Genomic DNA, 26,347 nt, shown 5'->3' with positions numbered 1-26,347 from the left:
TCAGTTTAGGCCTGAAGATTAGTTAAAACCACAAACGTATATTTTCCGAAAAGCAGAGACCCTGGAGAATAAAGGTAGTTCTAATTCATTTTGTTTATTTGCGCAACAGTTTATCAAGTGCAACATTTCAATAAAAAATACAATAAAGTTAATTTTAGAGCACACAAAGGTAATATATTACCTATTTTTTTTGTAAAATATAAAAGATTTACCCATCTCAGGACAGGATACTTTCACCCCCTTCCTGCCCAGGCCATTTTCTTTTCCAATAGTTTTTATTGACATTTAAAAAAAAAGGTACAAAGGAAACTCAGCATAGTTCAATATGCTACAATACAATGCTACAAACAAATGGACACTGCTCTCGCCTATAACTGGCCTTCGCAGCAAGGAGCACATGGAAGGGCAACGCATGTAAAACAAAACCAAACAAAATTCCTAGCTTAACTCGCCAGCCAGTCTGCTACCAACCACTTACTAAACCCCGGTTTTTAACGCAACCTGTTAGACAGGTTAATTCGGTTGGTAGCAGGCTGGCTGGCAAATTGAGCTGGGAATTTTCTTTGGTTTTGTTTTACATGCTTTCTATGTGCTTCTTGCTGCGTAGGCCAGTTATAGGTGGGGGCAGTGGCCATTTATTTTTTACTGTTGGAAGACTGGTGAGGGGATGCACTGGACACTTTTGCTGCCATTGTGCTATATGCTGGGTGTCAAATGCGCCCCTGTGCCTTTAAGGAGGGGTGGGCTCCTTCCAGGCTCACCTGCTCATTGCCTATCCATTATAATGCATGTGCTTCTACTATGGAGGCTCTCAAAGATGTATAGAGTTAGGATTGTGGATAATAATGGGGATGCCTTGTCCTGGCCTCCGCAGCTTATGCATGTATTTGCAAATGTGTGCTAAGTGAACCCCTATTTTTAATGCAAACTGCTAGACAGGTTAATTTGGTTGGTAGCAGGCTGGCTGGTGAGTTGAGCTGGGAATTTTCTTTGGTTTTGTTTTACAATACAATGCTACAATATGATAAAAAACTTTTTCCAACAGTCAAAATGTACATGCAAGAGAGAGACACTTGCATTATATACCCTAAAGCAGGAGTTCCCAAACTGTGGGTCGTGACCCACTGGTGGGTCGCGAGCTGCATTTCAGTGGGTTGCCAGCGGGCCTCCAGCTTTATGCCTGCGGCTCACTGACACCCGCGAACTCTGTCAGCCAAGAACTGAGCGGCGCCGCTGCTTCCATCCTGTAAAGTTCGGCTCCTCCTGTCACAGATGGAGTCAGTAATATTGCACTCTGCATATGACAGGAGGAGCCATTGGCTGAACAGCGCCACTGCACTTTGACACCTGCAGGCTTACGAATAGTTAAGGAGGACTGAAGGGGGCGTGGCCGAGCACAACATGAGAGGATCTTTTTTCACCGGAACTCCAGTCCCGCTGTAGATCTTCTTGGCCGCAATACCGCCTGGATATGCTGCTCCATCCTCTGCCACTCTGCCTGCAGCTGCTCTCTGTCCTGCTGTGACCTCCGGTGCAGTCTCCTCCCACCAGCCCGACAGGATGGCATCCTGAGGAGACTGCACCGGAGGTCACAGCAGGACAGAGAGCAGCTGCAGGCAGAGTGGCAGAGGATGGAGCAGCATATCCAGGCAGTATTGCAGCCAGGAAGAAGATGGAGGGGCTGTCCCTCTCTATGCTCTGTATAAGTCCAATGTGGAGGGTCTGCAAACACTTCACCCCTATGATCTGTACAGGCCCAGATCTATGTGCAAATGTGACAACTCGCCCAGGTCCTCCCTGCTTCTGTGATGTGACCAGCCTGGCATTGGCACAGCGGAAAGAAACAGGGCTGGCTCAGCACTGGCACAGAGGACGCACCACACTGAGAAGATGGACACAGTGAGCAAACAGGGCAAGTCTGCTAAACCAGTCTGAAAATCTCCTGTACCATGTCTCTGATAATCTCTTGCACCATGTTCGCCATCTCTAACCATCTCCTGTACAATATCTGCAGTCTCTGACCGTCTCCTGTAGTATGCCTGCTGTCTCTAAACCGTCTCCTGTAGTATGCCCGCAGGCTCTGACCATCTTCTGTAGTATGCCCGCAGTCTCTGACCGTCTCCTGTACTACGTCTGCAGTCTCTGACCGTCTCCTGTAGTATGCCCGCTGTCTCTGACCATCTCCTGTAGTATGCCCCCAGCCTCCAACCATCTTCTGTAGTATGCCCGCAGTCTCCGACCGTCTCTTGTAGTATGCCCAGTCTCTGACCGTCTTCTGTAGTATGCCCGCAGTCTGACCGTCTCATGTAGTATGCCCGCAGTCTGACCGTCTCATGTAGTATGCCCGCAGTCTCTGACCGTCTTCTGTAGTATGCCCGCTGTCTGACTTTCTCCTGTAGTTGGCCTGCTCTCTCTGACCATCTCCTGTAGTTGGCCCGCTCTCTCTGACCGTTTCCTGTAGTTGGCCCGCTCTCTCTGACCGTCTCCTGTAGTATGCCCGCTGTCTCTGACCGTCTCCTGTAGTATATCTAATGGGAGAGGGGAGGCTGAGGGGATAGAGACTATGAGGAGATATGAGGGACAGAGACTGCCTGTGAAAAGATGAAAGATCCTGAGGCGACAGAGCTTTTGTAAAGCAGTGTGTCCTCCCCACAATGCCCTCCTCTCTCTGAAGGTGGGTGCACTGAAGGACTCAGTGGGACAGCCAGTGGGCGGGCTCTGGGGAATGTTGGTGGTCAGCCCAGGGTTGGGCCCAGGCCTAAAGCTGTGTAAGGGGCCCCAAAATTTCTAATGGCTGCCCTGCCTGCAGCTATCGTGTCAGTTGGAGTCCACTGCCTGGAATCAATCCTTCCACGTGCTGATGAGAGGTGGGAATGGATGGGACCAGCATCTGATTGTGCAGACGTGAAGAACAAACAGGTAACCTAAGATGAGTCACCATGTACCCTTCAACACCTCTACCTAGGTAGCCAAGCCACCTCCTGTTCATGCCATGCCTCCTTCTTCATCATGCCTTGTCTCCTTCATGCCATGGTTTCCTTCTTCATGCCATGCGACATGGCATGAAGAAGTAGACAAGGCATGAAGAAGGAGACCAGGCATGAAGAAGGAGACAAGGCATGAAGAAGGAAACAAGGCATGAAGAAGGAGGCATGGCATGATGCTTGAGCCTCCTTCTTCATGCCTTGCTTGACTTCCTTCATCATACTATGCCTCCTTTTCTTCATGCCTTGTTTCCTTCCCTCTTCATGTCATGCCTCCTTCTTTCTCATACCTGTGGCACGTGGTACCATTTGCCAACCTCCTTCTAATAACGACTATAAAGTGTGACTTACTCACCTTGTATTAATTATCACCATGACCATGGGGGTTGGCGACTCACATTTGCACAGGCATAGCAGCCCATTGATTCGAATGGGCTGCTATGCCTGCGTTTTCTGCTGAAAAATGATACATGCAGAATTTAAGAAAATGCAGTGGCCGTGAAATCCTTCCTGCTTTTGCACCATGCGACTTACCTGCAGTTCCTTCACTCGCAAACTGTGTTTTTAAATTTGGGCCCACGTATATAAAAATGCAGAAAGCTTGCCAGTGCAGGAACTTGCAAGTAACTTGCATGGTGCAAAAGCAGGAGGGATTTCACAGCCACTGCATTTTTTTAAAATGCTGCATGCGCCTTTTTTCTGCGGAAAACGAGGGCATAGCAGCCCATTCAAACCAATGGGCTGCTATGACTTTGCAAATGTGGGCCACCAACCCGCATACATGTGAACCAGGCCTAAAGCAATAGTAAAGCAATTTTCAAATAAAAACACTGGTCTTCCAGCAGGTTTAATCACTTCTGGACCGCAAGGATTTGCCCCCTTAATGACCAGGCCATCGGATCGGCATAATGCATGTTTTAAAGGGAGTGTATTCAATAATAAATTGAAAAGTAGTAAATTGATATTTTTAATTTAAGATCCCCCCCTCCCTTTAAAATATGCATTATTATTATTTGCATTTATATGGCGCCAACAAATTCTGTAGCGCTTTACAATATGCAATTACAAGCAAGTGGGTCCCGAAAAATAACTGTATTCAGAAGTGTGTCTTGGCCCAAAAATGTTTGGGAAGCCCTGCCCTAAAGAATATAACTATAAAAGCATATTGTATAAAGATGATGCTAAATGAGCAGTCAACTTGGTTATCCGAGGAATGTCCAAACTTTGAGAAGTTTTGGGGGTTGCAGGAGCTCAATTGTCAATCCCCTTTTACAGTAAAAAGCCTGTTTCAATAGAAGAAAAGTCTGCTATGTATACCAAAAACTCCCAAGGTACTTAGGAAAACCAATCAATGACCTGTCCAGGCCATTTTTCAGCTTTCAGTGCTGTCACACTTTAAATAACATTTTGCAAATAATTTTTCTAAATTTAGGACAATGTGTACAGTATTATGCTACATTTCTTCGGTAAAACCCATATCTGTATATAGTATTTAGTCAGTGTGAAAGTTATGGAGTCTGCAAACTAAGGCATATACACTGCTCAAAAAAATTAAAGGAACGCTTTGAAAACACATCAGATCTCAATGGGGAAAAATATCATGCTGTATATCTATACTGATATGGACTGGGTAAAGTGCTAGGAATGAAAGGATGCCACATTGTTTGAAGAAAATTAGAGTTATCATCCTACAGAGAGCTGATTTCAAAGACACTCCGAAAATCAAAGTGAAAAAATTATGCAGCAGGCTAGTCCATTTTGCTGAAATTTCATTGCAGCAACTCAAAATGGTACTCAGTAGTTTGTATGGCCCCCGTGTGCTTGTATGCATGCCAGACAACGTCGGGGCAAACCGCGCAAACGTCCCCCCACCCCAGAAATGGGTGAGGGCGCCCCTTCAGGGGGGCGCACCGGCATTGCCAGACTTCTGCTTGCCCGCCCAGGGCTTCTTCTGGCTACCTTGGCCCTTAAAGGGCTTTCCCTTGGTTTGATTCCAAAAGGAACAAAAGGACCCCTGATTGGGTCTAGGGGCGGAACCCCGTTTGCCACGAAAGGACTTGTTCTTCGGGTTCTGGGGCAGCATGGTGCTCTTGCCCCCCGTGACACCTTTTACCAATGTATCCAACGCCTCGCCGAAAAGGCGAGAACCAGCATAGGGAAAATCGGCAACTGTTTTCCGTCTGGTCAGCCGACCAGCTCTTCAGCCAGATCAGTCGACGGTTAAGCACCACAGAACTAGATAGGCGTGCTACCAAAGGGGCCTCATTTAAGGCCGCATCCTACAAATACATGGCTCCTTGGTGAATTTGATCCACCATAGCCAGCGTGGCAGGGGGGGGCAGAATCAGACGCGAGGTTACATCAAAGCACCTTAGTCCAATCTGCCACCGCCTGAGCCACCAGAACGGACGCGAAAACAGGTTTGAGCAAGGAACCCGCCACCGTGTAGGAATGGCGGGCTAGAGACTCCAACCTTCTGTCCGTGGGATCCCGGAAAACCGGGGTCTCCTCAGTAGGAATCAAGGTAGCCTTGTTTAACACGGCCACAGTGTGATCCACCTGCGGAGGCACACACCATCGCGATTCCGTAGCCGGCGCAAAGGGATAAAGTAATTTAAACCGACTAGGAACCATGAATGGACGTTTTAAAGTGCGCCACAGTTCATTCACAGTGTAATGAAATTCAGCGGGGCAAGGAAAAACCTGCGCTGACTTGCGGGTCCTGTGTGTACCAAAAGAGGACACAATGCCCGGAGGACTGGGCTCATCCTCCAAATGTAGTGTTTCCTTTACAGAAACAATCGATTCATCCATGGTCGCACAGCATGTACTGTAGCCCACGGTGAAGCCAGACATGCCACGGTGAAGCCAGACATGCCTGCCCATATTAAAGATGGCGGAACACACATCGTCTGCACCCCCAGTAAAAAACACTGAAGTGACAAAGGGGAAGGGGCCCCCAACAATACACAGCATCGCAGCACATGTACAAAAAAAGACCCCTGCAGGGATTGCCACAGGGAGCCCCACACAGGCACAGACATGGGGGACACACAGCAACAAAGGACTGCCACCCCAGAGGCCCCACACAGAAGTACTTACCTGTACCAGATGGCGTGGGGTGCCTCTATGAACGGAAAGCCACTGTCCTGACAGGGAATGCCGTCTGCCAAGGACAGGACACTGCAGCACCGCAGATGTGTCCAGTGAGGTAGCCACCTCACAGGCTGCATCCCTGCTGCGAGCAGGGATGGGTCGTTCATAATGCCAGGATGAACACATGGCTGAACGCTCAATGGCGGGCTGGGTATCCCTCTGACCCTCTGCCCTGGAGAACCAGGGCGGTCAGTCCGATTCCCAGCTCCGCAAGAATCCATCTTCATCCGAAGAATCGACTAAAACTACAGCTGACAAAATAAACAGCTAGTATATCAAAGAAAAAACTGACATTTTCAAAGAAAATCAAAGAAAAAAGATCAGAAAGGCTGAGACTGGAGCCCCAGCACAGGGAAAGCCTAACTACTCCTGACGCTAGGCAGAAACAAACTGAGTTGGGAGTGATCACTGCAGGGGGGTATTGACCAGTGGGACAGCCCCCATGGGTGTGTCTATGCAAATGCTTTTTTTCTTTTGACTAAGTCTTATGCCTAGCTACTACCAATAGTGATGACTTAGAGGTGGCGGCGACTGTCGGAGGACGTAAGAGAAATGGGAATTTTTCATAAAGACTTTCTGCAAACTCACTGCAAAGTATGTTCCCATGGGTAATAAGTTTAAAAGGCTAAAACTACTATACTATACTATGTAACTATGTAAAAGGCTAAAAATAAAACCTAATGTGGCTCACAGCAAAAGTTAAAAAAGCTATAGATAAAAAGAAAAGAGCTTTTAAAAAATATAAAAATGAAGGAACACTATCATTATTTAATTGTTACAAAGAATATAACAGAATATGTTAAAAGGAAATCAGGGACGCAAAAATTCAAAATGAACGACAGATTGCAAAAGATAGTAGGACAAACCCCAAAAAATTATTGAAATATATTAACAGTAAAAAGGTTTGGTCTGAGCATGTAGGCCCTTTACAAAATAACCAGGAGTGGGTGACTGGGGACAAAGAGAAGGCAAATTTATTAAATACTTTCTTCAGCTCTGTATATACAAAGGAGCATGGGGGAGCTCATGACCATAATGAGGACGGTATTGACACAGCCCCAAATGATCCACAATGGCTCAAAAGTGAAATGGTCCAGAAATATTTAGACAGAATAAGGGTGGATAAAGCGCCGGACCAGATGGCATCCACCTACGCATCCTAAAAGAATTGCGCGCTGTAATTTCTAAGCCTTTGTTTCTAATTTTTAGGGACTCGTTAAGGACTGGAATGGTACTACTGGATTGGCGTAGGGCCAATGTGGTGCCTATATTTAAAAAAGGGATCAAAGTCTTGCCAAGTAACTATAGACCTGTTAGTTTAACTTCTATAGTCGGGAAGATACCGGAGAGTTTAATAAAAGACCACATAGATGAGTTCTTGCTGGAAAAAATATTTTAAGCAACAGACAGCATGGATTCATGAGAGGCAGAAGTTGTCAAACAAACCTGATTTCTTTTTATGAGGAGGTAAGTAGAACCTTGGACTGAGGGGTGGCTGTGGATGTAGTATACTTGGATTTTGCTAACGCGTTTGACACAGTTCCCCACACACGGCTAATGTGTAAGGTAAAGTCTACAGGCTTGGAAAGATTGGTTTGTAATTGGATAGAAAACTGGCTAAAAGATAGAATTCAGAGAGTAGTGGTTAATGATTCTTACTCTGAATGGTCTAAAGTTATTTGTGGTGTACCCCAAGGTTCAGTGTTGGGACCCTTACATTTTAATATCTTCATAAATTATATAGGGTCTGGGATTAAAAGTACTATTTCAGTCTTTGCAAATGACACCAAGCTTTGCAGTAGAATAACTTCTTCACAGGATGTCTCCAACTTACAATCTGACCTCAATGCACGGTTTCATTGGGCAACTATGTGGCAAATGAGGTTTAATGTTGATGAATGTAAAGTTATGCACTTGGGGGTTAAGAATATGCATGCATCATACATACTAGGTGGAGTAGAACTGGGGAAATCCATAGCAGAGAAGGATCTGGGTGTTCTGGTAGATCATAAGTTTAATAATAGCATGCAATGCCAAGCTCCTGTTTCCAAAGCAAGCAAAGTCCTTTCTTGTATTAACAGAGAAATGGACTCCAGAGATAGAGATATAATTTTGCCCCTGTACAAATCATTAGTAAGACCTCATCTGGAATATGCAGTTCAGTTTTGGGCACCAGTTCTTAAAAAAGATATTGGGGAACTGGAGAAAGTGCAGAGAAGGGCAACCAAACTGATAAGAGGCATGGAGGAGCTCAGCTATGAGAAAAGATTAGAGGAACTGAATTTATTCTCTCTTGAGAAGAGGAGATTAAGGGGGGATATGATCAACATGTATAAATACATAAGGCGTCCATATAGTGAACTTGGGTTTGAGTTGTTCACTTTAAGGTCAGCACAGAGGACAAGGGGGCACTCTTTACGTCTAGAGGAAAACAGATTTAGTCTCCAAATACGGAAAGGTTTCTTCACCATAAGAGCTGTGAAAATGTGGAATAGACTCCCTCCAGAGGTGATTCTGGCTAGCTCACTACATTGCTTTAAAAAAGGCCTGGATTCTTTCCTAGGTGTAATATAAATGGGTACGAAAATCTCGGGGGATCAGGAAGGATTTTTTTCCCCTGCTGTAGCAAATTGGATCATGCTTAGCTGGGGTTAATTTTCACCCTTCCTCTGGATCAACAGCAGGTATAGGATTGTGTATATGGGATTGTATGGTAGGGTTTTCAAAACGTTTTTTTTTTTTATGGTTGAACTGGATGGACTTGTGTCTTTTTTTCAACCTGACTAACTATGTAACTATTATGCTTCTTCCTCCAGATCAATTTCCTAAACAGGCCCTCTAGCCTCTTAGATGCAAAACAATCCTCCTGCGCTTGAGTGAAAAAAAAAATTGGGGGAAAAGAGGAATACTTCCAACGGGCTTAGATGGATATGAGTACTGGTCTTGCTGCCCCCTCAGGACCAAGGGTATCCGAAAACAACAAAAAAAGAAAGGGGCGCACCGACCTAGTGCATTACCACTTAAAATGTTTATTAAAAATAGTAAAAAATAAGAATTATACTCACAAACGAGATGTGAATATCGGACATAACATATTCAGCATAGGGTCTCCAAGGTTGCCAGGGTACTACGCGATGCTGGATGGCATGCTGTGTACCGCTTGAGTATGATGTATACACTGAATGATATTGACATGGAAATCCTCCATGTTTCAAACGTGTTGTTGTTTCTTTAGTTAAGTGTGTCTCTTGCAGCCAAATTACCAATGCCTTAAGGGTTGAAATAGTCTTTAAAGAGGCTATTTTTTTTAGCGATTCTCCCAATCCTCTTTCATTATATGAACAGGTCGTTACTTTACTACCCATCCTATTTCTAAGTAATAAAAAAAGAAAGAAAAGAGGAAAGAAAAAAAAGATTTTTTTTGTGTACGTGACTTGTATACTCTCCCACATAGTGCCCATTTTTAAACAAGATTCTAAATATATTTCCATGGTAAATTTCCAACATACTTAACCACTTTAACACTGCTCACTGTGCTGCTACTGCGGCACATTGGCTCGTTATCGTCTGGCGACATAGACCTACGTCACCAGACATTCCCCTCTCTCGGCGGCATTCAGTAACAGCGGGAGTCGGGCCAGGGGAGGAGCGGCGGTGTAAACAAAGCGGGCGGATCTCCGCAGTGACAGGCAGGGTCAGATTGCAGTATTCAGCTTAGCTGAACCTGCAATCTGTGCCTGTGTCACATAGTCCCCTCCCCCCACACACGTTAGTAAGCACCAGGCATACATTAACCCCTTGATCACCAATAAAAGTTAACCCCTTCCCTTCCAATGTCATTTTTACAGTAACAGTGCATATTTATAGCATTGATTACTGTAGTAATGTCACTGGTACCCCCAAAAGTATCAAAAATGTCAGTCAAGGGTCCGATCTGTCCGCCGCAATGTCGCAGTCCCGCAAAAAAAAAAAAAAATCGCAGATCGCCGCCATTGCTAGTTAAAAAAACAATAAAAATTACATAAATTTCCCGTAGTTAGTAGCTGCGATAACTTTTGCGCAAACCAATAAAAATATGCTTATTGCGATTTTTTTTTACCAAACATATGTAGCAGAAAATAAATTGGCCTAAAATGTTAAAAAATTTTGATTTTTATATTTCTTTATGGGGCAATTTCATATAAAAAAATGTGAAAAATGTTATTTTTTCAAAATTGTCGCTCTTTTTTTTTATCCACTTTACCACTAGAGGATTTTGCTGTCTTACGTCTGGGCCACTTTTTGCGATTCGGCGCTGTGCGAATTTAACGGACAATTGCGCGGCCGTGCGACGCTGTACCCAAACAAAATTTACGTCCTTTTTTTTCCCACAAACAGAGCTTTCTTTTGGTGGTATTTGATCACCTGTGCAATTTTTACTTTTTGCGCTATAAACAAAAAAAGAGCGTTTATTTTGAAAAAATAACAATATTTTAAAAATTTTTTTATATGAAATTCCTCCCAAAAAAATGTAAAAATCAAAATTTTTTTAAATTTTTGGCCAATTTGTTTTCTGCTACCTATGTTTGGTAAAAAAAATCACAATAAGTGTATTTTGATTGGTTTGCGCAAAAGTTATTGTGTTTACTAACTAAGGGAAAGAGTTTTGTCATTTTTGGTGGTTTTTTTTTAACGAGTAATGGCGGCGATCTGCGATTTTTTTTGCGGGACTGCGACATTGCGGCGGACAGATCGGACCCTTGACTGACATTTTTGACACTTTTGGGGGTACCAGTGACATTATTGCAGTAATCAGTGCTATATATATGCACTGTTACTGTAAAAATGACACTGGCAGGGAAGGGGTTAATTTTATTGGAGAGGGAGGGGTTAATGTATGCCTGATGCTTACTGACGTGTGTGGGGGGAGGTGACTGAGTGAGTCAGGGACAGATCGGATGTTCAGCTATGCTGAACACTGCGATCTGTCACTCCCTGTCACTTAGGAGATCCGCCCGCTCTGTTTACACAGGCGGGTGGATCTCCAAACTAGATTCCCCGATGATCGGGGAAGAGCAGCAGCGATCGCCGCCGCTCCTCCCCTGGCCCGACTCCCGCTGTGACTGAAAATAGCGGGAGCGCCCCTCTGGCGGCGCGCGAGCGCCGCCTACAGGGGGAGTAGTCTAGCGACGTAGTACTACGTCGCTAGACGATAACGAGCCACGTTGCTGCAGTAGCAGCAACGTGAGCAGACATTGTGAGGTTATAGCGCAAAAAGTAAAAAATCACACAGGTGATTAAATACCACCAAAAGAAAGTTCTATTTGTGGGGAAAAAAAGGACGTCAATTTAATTTGGGTACAGCGTCGCATGACCGTGCAATTGTCCGTTAAAGTAACGCAGTGCCGAATCGCAAAATATGGCCTGGTCAGGAATGGGGTCAAATCTTCCGGTCTTAAAGCGGTTAAAAATACGCTCATTGAGAATTTTTTTGTCAAAGACATGTAGTTAAATACATTTTGGCCTAAATATATGAAAAAAATTGAATATATTGGATATTTTTTAACTGTCAAAGTAGAAAAATGTTGTTATTTTTTCAAAATTGTCGCATTTTTTTTATTAATAATCGCAAAAAATAATAATCGCAGAGATGATCAAATACCACCAAAAGAAAGCTCTGTTTGTTGGGAAAAAAAGGACGTAAATTTTGTTTGGGTACGGCGTTGCATGACCACGCAATTGTCAGTTAAAGTCGCACAGTGCCGAATTGCAAAAAGTGGCCCAGACGTAAGACAGCAAAATCCTCCGGTGGTAAAGTGGTTAAAAAAACCCCATCCCCCCCAAAAAAAAAAACCCACTGGGGAGTAAATTGTGGTTCCATACTCCCCTTGTGTAAGTGCCAGGATTTCTTCTTACAAAAATACTTTGTGTCAAAAAAAACACCAGTGACTCTCTAATAAACTTACTCTAACTCATAACTCCAATCCTGTGTTCCAAAAAAAATAAAAAAATGTATTACAAAACCAATATAGAAAAAAGACCTTTGTGTCCCCAACTCAGGATTTATACTTCTTATCACAGTATTTATATAGACCTCTCATTCCTTTCTAACCAAGCTGTGGCTGCGGCAGGTGTATCAAAGAACTGAACTCCACCTTGTGCAACGACATTCAGCCGTGCTGGATAAAGCATAGCATATTGTATGTTTAACTGCTGCAGGCGCCTCTTGATATCTACAAATCTCACTCTTCTTCTCTGCACCTCTGCAGAGAAATCTGGGAAGAACAAGATTTTTGCCCCATTAAGCCTAATTTCCTTAATTTCTCTTGCTTTTCTTAAACAGTTCTGGACCAGAAGGATTTGCCCCCTTAATGACCAGGCCATTTTTTGCAATTCGGCACTGCGTTACTTTAACGGACAATTGCGCGGTCATGCAATGCTGTACCCAAATAAAATTGATGTCCTTTTCCCCCACAAATAGAGCTTTCTTTTCGTGGTATTTGATCACCTGAGCGATTTTTATTTTTTGTGCTATAAACAAAAAAAGAGCGACAATTTAAAAAAAAAAACAATAAATTTTCACTTTTTGCTATATAACATTCCCAAAAAAAAATGTAAACATCAAATTTTTTTTAACATTTTAGGCCAATTTGTTTTCTGCTACATATTTTTGGTAAAAAAAAAAAATCACAATAGGCGTATTTTGATTGGTTTATGCAAAAGTTATCATGTCTACTAACTACGACTGCGACATTGGGGCAGACAGATCGGACCCCTAGCTGACATTTTTGGGGGGACTAGTGACATCACTACAGTAATTAGTGCTAAAAATATGCAGTTTTACTGTAATAATGACACTGGCATAGAAGGGGTTAACACTGTGGGTGATCAAGGGGTTAAATGTGAGCCTTGGGGAGTGATTCTAACTGTATGGGTGTTGGGCTTTTGAAATGATCACAGAGACCTGTGATCCTATATAGAAGGATCACAGGCACTCTGTGATCATTCCAGAGAGAAGAACGGTCAGTTGTGTTTATAATAGAAAAGAATGGTATATCAGCGCTGCTCAATGTGCTACATATATAAAATAGGTGTTGCAACCGTGCTATAAATAATATGTGCTCAAAAATGTATATATATATGTGTAAAATTATGAATTGCTACCATACATCCAAAATAGTGCAATAAAATAAATCAAATATAATATATAAATTCAATAATATTAAAGTGTCCAGTGCTTCAGTGATAACAGTATAAATATCATAAAATTGCCAAACTGGTATTATTTAACAAAAGTTCATATAATATTCCAAAGTGCTAAGTGCTAGTCTCTGTGCAAGAAATATATCCACACAAAATTGCTCAGTGCTTGCTTCGTGTATAAAAAAGACATCCAAAGTGCTGGTGCTCTCAAATTGTGAGTAGGTGCTCCCCTCCCGGTCCCCTACTCACCAGACAATATTGTCATATACGCCTTAAGGATTGCTCCTCACTGGTTAAGAACAGCAGACACCATCAAGCATCGGATCATATATCGGAAAGAACTCCAACCAGCACCATCCAGGATCAATATCCATACACGATAATCATAGAAAAAGAATAGCTATCATCGTGTAATATTTTAAACTTTTTATTCCACACGTCTAAAAGAAATACACTTACAAGATCGTAGTCATAAAACAGCCTTCATGTTACCAAGCGGGATGCTAAACAATATCCGTGCGTTCCACCCGCATTAACCGGAAGTTGCGTGATACGCAAGTCAGACAGCTTGACGCGTTTCGCTCCGCCAATCAGAGCATTTTCAAAAGCGGATGCGTCATGCTCACGTACCACTATATATTTATCCCTCACACGCTCATTATCACAGTCACCTGGAGAAACCGGAAGTTGCCTACCACCATCTTAGGACTCCCATTTCCGCTGTTTATCTATTAGCTACCATCTTGGATCATCCATATTATTTCTATTACTAGGGTGGGACCATAGAATGCGGACTCAAGTATTCTAATTTTTAAATATAAATTGATATCTCTATAATTTCTATAGCACTATAATGAATAACCATTATTAAAAAACTATGCATATCGTCGGCTCTAGTGTCTCCACGCAAGCTGTTTCAATGAGTATTTGATAGACAAATATATAAAACCATATAAATACATCAATTACATAAAATAAAACTTGAAATTAATAAATAATTAATAATACACCGCTACCAATCTCATCTATTAAAACCTTATGTATATATATATATACCTACTACAGTGATTACAGTCACTAAAAACCATGTATTACCTAAAATCTAAAATTAAATTAAAAATATAAATAATTTGACTAATTAAAAGTTATTTTTAAAACAATTGATATCCAACTCTACATTAAGACCTGCAGGCACCATGCTCTTAAGCTGCTGTATCCACCATGTTTTGTTTTGGGATACTGCCCTTTTCATGTGGGTCCCTCTCCAATGGGGACTAATTTTGTCTATACCACAAAAAATTATTTTTGTGGGGTCTTTATTGTGGAACATTCTAAAATGATTCGACAAGCTATGCTTGCGAAAGCCCTTCTTGATGTTACTTATGTGTTCCCTCAACCTTACTCTTAGTTCTCTAGTTGTGCGACCCACATACTGCAGGCCGCATTCACATTGTAACAGGTAATTGACGTGTGTGCTCCTACAGGAAATAAATTGAGAGATTTCATAATTCTTTTTTGTAGTCCAAGAGCTGAAACCCTTTATACTTCTCCTCTTATCCCTATGACAAGTTTTGCAGGCTACACACCTTCCACATTTGTAAAAACCTGTTTGGTCCAAAAAAGTTACCAATTTCTTTGGAGGGTTGGGGACACTTTTTACTATTTTGTCTTTTAAAACTGGTGGTCTTCTGTAGATAAATTTAGGTTTACCTGGCAAAATTTCTTTATACACAGGGTCTCTTAATAAGATGCCCCAGTGTTTCTTGATGCTCTTTTCCACCTGCCGGTATTGCTGGTTGAATTCAGTACAAAAGCCAATATCAAAAGTCTTATTTGGTTTAGATTTACTGGCCAACAGTCCTCCTCTATCCATATCTTTAACCTGTCTTTTTACTTTATCTAGCTGGGATTTCTTATAACCTTTTTCTATAAATCTCTGAATTAATACCTCCGATTGTTGTTCATAATCTGTATCTTGATTGCAATTTCTTTTAATCCTAAGTAGCTGGCCCTTTGGAACCGCTGAAATCCATTGTGGATGATGCCCACTAACAGTAGGAATATAACTATTCCGATAAAATAATGTTTTTTAATATTTAAAACTCTAATAAATTTATGCAGGTCAATAAAAGTCTTAAATTTGTTTAGTTGTTTGGGCGGTGTATATTTCAATCCTCTGTCCAAAATCTTTAATTCATCTTCGTTAAAAACCTTACTACTTAAATTAAAAATGCCCGAACCTATACTTCTCTTTTCCTTTTTCCTCTGCCCCCTTCTGCATCCTCTCTTCTTTCCTCTCCTCCTGTGGGCTGGTGTGTAGGTTGACCCCTGTATGGTCCTCTGTATGGAATTGGATTTTTTGTAAGAACTTACCGTAAAATCCTTTTCTCTTAAGCTCATTGACAGACGCAGTCCTCTTTGATTAATATCAGTAGGGTTATACTGCCCCCTACAGGAGTAGGACACTAGGCAGGAAAAACGTTCTGGCCACACCTTAGGGGCAGTCCCAGAGGGTATATCCTCTCTCTCCCTGCTACAGGATGTCAGTTACGTCACAAAGCAGTGTCAGAGAATTTAACCCAACCAAACTCAAAATAGAGGGGCGGGTACTGCATCTGTCAATGAACTTAAGAGAAAAGGATTTTACGGTAAGTTCTTACAAAAAATCCAATTTTCTCTGTCGCTCATTGACAGACGCAGTCCTCTTTGATTAATATCAGTAGGGACGTCCCAAAGCAGTGCCACAAATGAGGGGTGGGATAACGGAAATCAAAATCCAATCCAGAAGGCCCAACCGGTGCCAACTAGAAGTCTTAAAGGCTCATCAGACAAAAGGATGAGACTCAACTGAAAACCCAACAGAAAAAAACCCTCGAGGTAGACCACCGGTCTCCTCAAACAGCGGCCTGCAGAACCTTGCGGCCAAAAGAGGCATCCGCCGATGCCAGCACATCAACTTTGTAAAATTTTGTAAAGGTATGAACCGACGACCAGGTAGCCGCCTTGCAAACCTGAACCACTGACGCCTGATGGCGGAAGGCCCAGGAAGCACTAAGCGCCCGAGTGGAGTGCGCCTTAACAGAGAAGGGGGGAACCCGACCCTTAATAGAATAAGCCTGTACCACCGTCTGTCTGATCCATCTAGAGATAGTCGCGGCAGACGCAGGCAACCCCTTTCTAGGGCCATCCGTGATCACAAAAAGTGAATCCGTCTTACGGAAAGATTCCGTAGTAGTCAAGTACACCCTGATCGCCCGAACTACATCCAAGGAGTGTAACGCAAACTCCAGAGGATAACTGGGCTTAGGACACAGGGAAGGTAACACAATATCTTCATTTAGATGGAAATCTGAAACCACCTTAGGAAGGAAGGATGGATTCGGACGAAGAACCACCTTATCCCTATGAACCACCAGATATGGGGAACGACAGGACAATGCGGCCAGTTCTGACACCCTGCGTGCAGAAGTGATAGCCACCAAAAAGGCCACCTTCTGGGATAAGGTAAGCAAGGGAATCTCCCTAATATTTTCAAAAGGAGGTTTCTGAAGAACCGACAACACCAAATTAAGATCCCAGGGCGGCAAGGGCGCGCGCACCGGCGGAGCCAGGTGCCGCACCCCCTGGATGAAACTCTGCACCAAGGAATGAGTAGCCAGAGGCCTCTGAAAGAAGATTGCTAACGCTGAAACCTGACCCTTGATAGTGCTCAAGGACAGTTTCTGCTCAACCCCCTTTTGCAGAAAAGCCAATATACGGGCCACCGAGTAGGAACGTGGAGGAAACCCAAGGGATTCACACCACGCGATATAGGACTTCCATGTGCGATGATAGACTTTTCTGGAAGTCGCTTTCCTTGCTTTAATTAGAGTAGGAATAACTGAAGCTGACAACCCCTTGTCCTTCAGCACCTGGGTCTCAACAGCCAAGCCGTTAAAGCCAGCGATCGTAAAGCAGGATGGAAGATCGGTCCCTGAGACAGCAGATCCTCCCTGAGAGGAAGTCGCCAAGGAACGTCTGTGACCAGCCTGACCAGGTCGGCGTACCAGGCCCGACGAGGCCAGTCCGGAGCTACCAGGATAACTGGAATTCCCTCCACCTCTATCCTGCAAAGAAGTTTCGGCAGCAATTTGAGAGGAGGAAAGGCATACAGTAGCTGGTACTGCCCCCACGGGGCGACCAGCGCGTCTGCGGCGTCCGCTAGAGGATCGCGGGAGCGAGCTACAAACCTCCATACCTTCCTGTTGAGCCGAGATGCCAACAGATCCACATCCGGGGTGCCCCAACGAAGGCACTGTTGGTGAAATACCTCTGGATGAAGAGACCACTCCCCTTGATCCAGAATCTGGCGGCTGAGGAAATCTGCCTGCCAATTCTCCACCCCCGGAATGAATACCGCGGAGAGGGCTGGAACAAATCGTTCCGCCCAACGAAAGATGCTGGCCACTTCCATGGCCGCCAGGACACTCCTGGTGCCCCCCTGGTGATTGACGTAAGCCACTGCCGTGGCATTGTCCGACTGGATCCGCACCGGGCTGCCCCGGAGCTGCTCGGTCCAGTGAATCAGACAAAGTCTGATCGCTCTCAGTTCCAATACATTTATCGGTAACCTGGATTCTTCCAGGGACCAGAGCCCCTGAGCAGATCGTCTGCCGAGAACCCCACCCCACACGGATAGACTGGCATCCGTGGTGACAATCGTCCAATAGATTGGAAGAAATGACTTCCCCTGACTGAGCATTGGTGATCGAAGCCACCAAACCAGAGATTCCCTGGTCCGTTCGCTCAGCCGGATCCGATTGTCCAGGGAATCGGGATTCTGGTTCCATTTGAGAAGAATCTCCTTTTGGAGAATCCGGGTATGAGACTGGGCAAACGGTACTGCCTCTGAGGCCACCATCAGTCCCAGAACCCTCATGCAAGTCCGCAGAGAGGGCCAGTTGACGGTCAATAATAACTGAGTCGCCGACTGAATCTTCCTGAGTTTCTCCACCGGGAGAAACACTTTTGCTAAGGATGTATCCAAAGTGAGGCCCAGATAGTTCAGTCTCCTGGTAGGGACCAGGGATGATTTCTGCCGGTTCACCAGCCACCCAAACTCTTCCAAAGAGATCATCGTGATCTCCAAGTTTAGTAACAGAGCCTGCGGAGACTGCGCATGGAGTAGAAGGTCGTCTAGGTAGCCTAGAACTGATATGCCCCGCTGTCGCAACAGTGCCAAAACTGGGGCCAAGACCTTTGTGAAGACCCGGGGAGCAGAGGCGAGACCAAAGGGTAATGCCGCAAACTGATAATGGTTCTCTCCCACGGAAAACGCTGATGTCCTGCGTAAATGGGTATGTGAAGATAGGCATCCTTGATATCTATGGACGCCAGAAAATCCCCCTGATGCAGGGAGGCCACTACTGTGCGAATGGACTCCATCTTGAATTTTTGTACCTGGACAAAAAGATTGAGTGCTCTCAAGTCCAGAATTGGACGCACCTTGCCCTCTTTTCTGGGTATTGTGAATAGGTTCGAATAGAACCCCTGAAAGCGTTCTGTCCAAGGAACGTGGACCACCACTCCTTGTTGCATTAAATCCGTCACTGCCCCCCGCAAAGCTTCTAAGCGGTCCGGGGATAGTCGGATATTGGAAGGGAAGAACCGCACCGGTGGAAGTGATCGAAACTCGATCTTGTATCCCGACCGTATGACCTCTTGAACCCATTTGTCTGGAATCCTGGAGAGCCATGGGTCCGGAAACCGGTGAAGATGTCCCCCCACCCCAGATATGGGTGGGGGCGCACCTTCAGGCTGTATTGGTCTTATCTTCAGGTCTGGCAGGGCCGGACCTTTGTTTACTCGACCAGCGCCCTTTGAATCCCCCTGGGGGGGCTTTGGAGGACTTCGCCTTATCGCCCGCCCCAGAGGAGCGAAAAAATTTCTTATGAGCGGAAAAGGAAGGTCCCCGTCTGCGACGTGGTGCTTTCCCCTTAGTAGTCTGTGGTAAAAAGGTGCTCTTGCCACCAGTGATACCCTTGATGATCTCATCCAAAGTGGCACCAAACAGGCGATCCCCTTGAAAGGGGAGATTAGTCAAAGCTTTTTTGGAAGCTTGATCCGCCGACCAGCATTTTAACCACAGCATACTCCGAAGGACCACCGCCGAGATTGATACGCGCCCCATTAATGGAGCGGCGTCCAGGGCGGCGTCAAAGACAAACTGTAGCGCTTGTACCATCTGCTCCAGCAAGTCCGATACTGCCGGGGGGAGACTTCTCCCCTCCAGATCTCGGCGTAACAACTTGGTCCACTCTGTCAATGTTTGTGCAACCAGAGCTGTGGTGAACACTGGCCTTAAGGCTGACCCTATCAGGGAAAATATCGAGCGGGATATAGATTCCGCTTTACGGTCCACTGGATCCCGAAAGGACGGAGCGTCCTCCACCGGGATAACCGTAGCTTTATTTAATCTGGAAATCGGTGAATCCACCGACGGTGGAACCGTCCATTTATTAAGGAGAGATTCTTCAAATGGATAGTGTCTAGCAATCCATTTGGAAATACCAGGGGCTCGTTTTGGACGGACCCATTCTTCCTTAATTATATCTTGAAAACATTTGGGCAAAGGAAACACCTTTGCCATCTTGGTAGGCTTGCGAGTACCAAAAGCAATTTCAGTATCAACTGCTTCCGTAGGTATAAGCTCAAGTCTTAAAGTTTCCCGCACAGACACAATTAGTGCATCTACCAATGCTTCATCAATGCTTCATGTAGGAGACATTAGGCTACGCCAAAATAGCGGCCCCGCGCAGCCTACGGCTCTGCCTGCGGAAGGATGGCGGTCCGTGCGGCCTGCGGAGGGATGGCGGTCCGTGCAGCTTGCGGAAGGATGGCGGCTTGCAGAAGAATCGTGCGGCCTGCGGAAGGATGGCGGTCCGTGCGGCCTGTGGAAGGCTGGCGGTCCGTGCGGCCTGCATCGCTGTACCATAGGTAGGTGCTTGACCGTATCACCCCACTGCATGGCTATTTTCAAACAGTAACGCCAGCGGCGCCCTGTCCATCCCTGACTGAGCTCAGTCATGGCTCCTTCCTTTTATAATGCAGGCTCCTTGCAGTGACTTATGTAGATAGTCAGCTCCCAAACCAAGCCTCCTGGAGTGGTATACCTGCAAGTAGGGAGATATGTGCAGTGTGTCACAGGATAGAGGGGACCCGGGATCATGAGGGTCGACCATCCACAGAAGGGCCCGCATCTATTCCCAAAACCCGACAGGGGGGAGGGGGAACATTCTACTCACCATACCGGAACAGGCGGGCACCCACTCCTAACAGAACCCCTCTCCACCGAGGTGGGGGGGCTGTCGACCAATACGGACGCCGTGACTCAGTTTCTGACTGGTCGTAGGCGACCTGGCGAGACGTTTAACTCGCAGGGCCAGTCCCCGTCCAATGGGACTATGTCGCGGCCGACCCAGCACGGAGCTAGGGCCTGCACGCGCTCGTAGGCCGGCTGGGGTGACCACTGGATCTCAACATCCAGCCGTCGCCCAGCTCCAGCATAATTGCTTGAAGATCTCACAGGAACAAAAAAACTGGAGAGAAAAACTAACTAAAAAAGCTTGCCAGGACCAGAGATCCCAGCAAGGAACTTAGATCCTTACTCCTGACTAGGCAGAAAAAAACTGACATCCTGTAGCAGGGAGAGAGAGGATATACCCTCTGGGACTGCCCCTAAGGTGTGGCCAGAACGTTTTTCCTGCCTAGTGTCCTACTCCTGTAGGGGGCAGTATAACCCTACTGATATTAATCAAAGAGGACTGCGTCTGTCAATGAGCGACAGAGAAATAACTTTTAATTAGTCAAATTATTTATATTTTTAATGTAGTTTTAAATTTTAGGTAATACATGTTTTTTAGTGACTGTAATCACTGTAGTAGGTATATATATATATATATATATATATATATATATATATATATATACATAAGGTTTTAATAGATGAGATTGGTAGCGGTGTATTATTAATTATTTATTCATTTCAAGTTGTAGCGGTGTATTATTAATTATTTATTCATTTCAAGTTTTATTTTATGTAATTGATGTATTTATATGGTGTTATATATTTGTCTATCAAATACTCATTGAAACAGCTTGCGTGGAGACACTAGAGCCGACGATATGCATAGTTTTTTAATAATGGTTATTCATTATAGTACTATAGAAATTATAGAGATATCAATTTATATTTATATTTAAAAATTAGAATACTTGAGTCCGCATTCTATGGTCCCACCCTAGTAATAGAATTAATATGGGTGATCCAAGATGGTAGCTAATAGATAACCAGCGGAAATAGGAGTCCTAAGATGGCGGTAGGCAACTTCTCCAGGTGACTGTGATAATGAGCGTGTGAGGGATAAATATATAGTGGTACGTGAGCATGACGCATCCGCTTTTGAAAATGCTCTGATTGGCCGAGCAAAACGCGTTAAGCCGTCTGATTTACGTATCACCCAACTTCCGGTTCCGGTTAATGCGGGTGGAACGCACGGATATTGTTTGGCGTCCCGCTTGGTAACATGAAGGCTGTTTTATGACTATGATCTTGTAAGTGTATTTCTTTTAAGCGTGTGGAATAAAAAGTTTGAAATACTACACGATGATAGCTATTCTTTTTCTATGATTATCGTGTATTGATATTGATCCTGGATGGTGCTGGTTGGAGTTCGCTCCGATATATGATCCGATGCTTGATGGTGTCTGCTGTTCTTAACCAGTGAGGAGCAATCCTTAAGGCATATATGACAATATTGTCTAGTGAGTAGGGGACCGAGAGGGGAGCACCTACTCACAATTTGAGAGCACCAGCACTTTGGATGTCTTTTTTATACACGAAGCAAGCACTGAGCACTTTTGTGTGGATATATTTCTTGCACAGAGACTAGCACTTAGCACTTTGGAATATTATATGAACTTTTGTTAAATAATATCAGTTTGGCAATTTTATGATATTTTTTTTTTTTTCCATGAACAAATTTTTATTTTATTTGGTTGAAAGCAAGACATAACATGAAATGAATACAGTCAAGTACATTGAAAGTCAATGAACCCACATAATAACAGGACATAACAAGTGTGAAAGCTTATGAAATTGCATATTTACAGACACATGGAGGCATCTCATTAAGCATATGATTAGAGCACTCTGCTAGGCAAGAGAGTTACAATAAGCAAGAAAAAAAAAAAAAAAAAAAAAAAGAAATGTGCTCCTTTAGGGTGTCTGTAATAAGGATGTAGGTTTTCTTGGTAAATAAAATCATTGGGAGTGCGGGGGAATAGCTTGATAAAGAGAAAGATAAGAACAGATAAATTAGAGGAAGAAAAGAGGAGAGAGTGAGAGAGAAAGGGGAAAGAAGATAAAAAAAAAAGGGGGGGGGAGGGGTGGGAAGGGCTAGGGGGGGGGGGGCCAGTAGGGAATGTAGTATTTTAGTAACAAAACCCACGGGACTAGGTTATGGAGCACACATGATGGACTTGTATTCATCTGTCTCCTTGTATCGGAGCCAGTCCAGCCATTCCGCAGAGAACTTGGAATTTTATGATATTTATACTATTATCACTGAAGCACTGGACACTTTAATATTATTGAATTTATATATTATATTTGATTTATTGTATTGCACTATTTTGGATGTATGGTAGCAATTCATAATTTTACACATATATATTAATTTTTGAGCACATATTATTTATAGCACGGTTGCAACACCTATTTTATACATGTAGCACATTGAGCAGCGCTGATATTCCATTCTTTACTATTGATTTTAAAGGCACCCCCCTTTTTTATCAGCAGCAGCCATTATATTAGTTATTTATTGTTAACTTACCTTATCCTAAGTGCTGGCACCTTATATTTATTGTGTTTATAATAGCTGACCGTCCTCCTCTCTCAGCGGGGAGCGATCGAGGGTGACAGGTGGCAATCGGAGCCACCCGCCCCGTGTATCGGAGTCCCCGCTGATGAGTGGGGGCGGGAGCGCGCTGCCGGCGGCGTGCGCTCGCCCCTAGCTGCAAGCGCGCGACCGAGGTAGAGCTACGTTGGTTCGTGCAGGAGGGGCTGCCTGCCACAGTAAAACTGCAGCGGGCGGTCCAGAAGTGGTTAATATTGTTTCTCAATTTTAAAAAGCAGAAGTTTCATAATCCCTGATCTTGGAGGCCCTTCCAAGGAGGGGGCTCTCATTGGGACTCTATAAGCCCTTTCTAGAGCAAATAAAGGGGACAGTTACATAGTTACATAGTTACATAGTAGGTGAGGTTGAATAAAGACAATAGTCCATCCAGTTCAACCTGTGTAGGTGTGTGTGACTGTAATCATCTAACATAGCCCTCAATCTCCTGATCCTTGAGATGTAAGTCTAAGAGTCTTTTGAAAGTCACCATACTACCCGCAGAAACCACCTCTTGTGGTAGACAATTCCACAATCTTGTAGCCCTAACAGTAAAGAACCCCCCACGTTGCCTGAGGTTAAAACGCTTCTCCTCTAATCGCATTGTATGTCCTCGAGTCCTCATGCAATTCCTTCGAATGAACAGCTTTTCTTCTAAGCTGAGATCCCCATTCAGATATTTATAAATTGCTATCATGTCCCCTCTCAGACGTCTTTTCTCCAGGGAAAATAAATCGAGCGATTGCAGCCGCTCTTCATAGGTAAGGTCCTCCAACCCCCTAATCAGTTTAGTTGCCCTTCTCTGGACTTTCTCCAGCTCCAACACATCCCTCCTTCCCAAACACTTCCAGTAGCCATTTTTCCAGAAAGTTTCTCATATTATTCCCTTCACACTTTTCTGGCAGTCCGATTATACGAACATTGTTCCTACTTAGTCTATTTTCCCGATCTTCTAACATATCATTCTGCTTCTCAATCGTTCTTTAAGAACTCAACTTCTTGTTTCATGGGTTTTATTTCATCCTCAATTCCGCTGACTCTACCTTCTAGCTTTGTGGTACGCTCCCGTACTTTCTGTAGATCGTGTCTATAAATTACATTTCCTCTTTTATGCCTTTTAACTGATCCATCATTTCTGATAAGGCAGAATTGCATCCTTTTACTGCTATTAACCACATGCCGACTGCCGCAAGTACATTTACTATGTCGCTAGCCCAGGAGCCTGTAGGGGGCGAGCGCGCGCCTCCGGACGCGCGCTCCCACCCCCGCTCGTTCCCCTGCATCCCCACTCGTGTGACTGCTGGGTCCGATGTCCGCCGGTCACTCACGATCTCCCGGTGGAGAGGGAGAAAGGCAGGCGGCTAATGTAAACAAAGCCGCCTGACATTCTCCCTGGTGTAACAGCAGAGATAATACGATCCTGCTATGTAGGATCGTAGGTCTCTGTGGTTACATGAAAAGCCACACCCCTTTACAGTTAGAAGCACGCCCCTAGTGACACATTTAACCCCTGCATCTCTAATAAAGTTAACCCCTTCCCTGCCAGTGTCATTTTTACAATAACAGTGGATATGTATAGCACTGATTACTGTAGTAATGTCACTGGTACCCCCAAAAGTGTCAAAAATGTCAGTCAAGGGTCCGATCTGTCACAGATCGCCACTTCGACTCGTTAAAAAAAAAAAAAAAAATAAAAATGACATTAATCTTTCCCTTAGTAAACGCAATAACTTTTGCGCAAACCAATCAAAATACGCTTACTGCGATTTTTGGCCTAAAATGTTAAAAAAAATTTGATTTTTACTTTTTTTTTGGAATTTCATATAAAAAAAATTTCAAAAATATTGTTATTTTTTCAAAATTTTTGCTCTTTTTTTTGTTTATAGCGCAAAAAGTAAAAATTGCACAGGTGATCAATTACCACCAAAAGAAAGCTCTGTTTGTGGGAAAAAAAGGATGTCAATTTCATTCAGGTACAGCATCGCACGACCGCGCAATTGTCCATTAAAGTCACGCAGTGCCGAATCGCAAAATAGGCTCTGGTCATTGAGCAGCCAAATCCTCCTGGGCTTAAGTGGTTAATACCTCTCCTAAAAATGGCTCTTCCATCCCTGAAACAGAGAGGTCAGGTGATCCTCCTGCAGTCGGGGTAGAGGGCAACAAAGCTGTTTTAAAGGACTTGTCACTCGGGCTTAATCCCTTAAGGGCTGCAGAGGGAAAAAGAGATGTCTTGGGTTGCGACACCCTTCACATTATTTTGGGATAGATTATGTGCAAACTGTTCTAGTTTAGCTGCTGCTTCCTTATTTTTTTCCTTTACTGTTCATTGGGGCTGGGAGCTAAAAGCCTCCTGCAATCCTGATGTGTCTCTTTTTCCTTGTCATTGCCTCCAACCTTGTGTTCCAATTGCTATATTAGATCGCACCCTTGGTGCTAGGCTTACACCCCCACTCCAAGACTGCGTTAAGCACAAGTTTAAAAAAAAAAGTAGTTCAAAGAGGGAAAAGTCAATTTCACTTTTCTTTAGGACTTCAAATGTTCACTCAAGGTATGGATGATCCAAGAATTGCAAAATAACATTTGAATGCACTCTTCACCTTTCAGGAAGGTCTTCCACTTTAATCAGCAGTAAGGCAGCCCAGAGAGCAAGATAGCAAAATGGGACAATTAAAGGGGCAGGGGGAGCCGAGGAGGTGAACCCCCCCCCCCCCCACATCAGCAGGGGTTATTAGCAGGGGTTATCAGAGGGCAGAGAATATTGCAGGGCTGATACAGACTATAGAGGTCTCAAAGGCAGCTTCTATTCTCCACAGTTCACTACCACCTCACAGCCAGGCAGTTACCTTCTCCCAGCGATACCGCACTCCACAAACCCCCCGACGGTCACCCCTGCAATTGCCTCTGACTGAGAATGTCCCACTCTCCACTGCCCATGCCAGCCTCTCCTCCTCACTCTTCCCCCCCCCTCCCCCCAGCATACACTGATCAGCTGCTCAGTATACTGGAGCACAGGTGAGTGATGGCGTACTCTGCTCACATCACGCCAACCGCACCCCCCCCGATGGTAGGAGCACGTCTTCATATAGTGGC

At 44.4% G+C, this 26,347-nt stretch overlaps 1 protein-coding gene across 2 annotated transcripts in view; it reads right to left on the bottom strand.

Annotated features, from left to right (window-relative positions):
* Window positions 1-26,347, bottom strand: part of TBCE (tubulin folding cofactor E) — a 750,803-nt gene that overhangs the window by 231 nt on the left and 724,225 nt on the right. The gene's annotated exons all lie outside the window — the stretch shown is intronic.

This window comes from Pelophylax lessonae (assembly GCF_965119305.1).
Source record: "Pelophylax lessonae genome assembly, chromosome: 3".
Taxonomy (NCBI): domain Eukaryota; kingdom Metazoa; phylum Chordata; class Amphibia; order Anura; family Ranidae; genus Pelophylax; species Pelophylax lessonae.
This window is presented reverse-complemented; position numbering and strand designations above follow the sequence as displayed.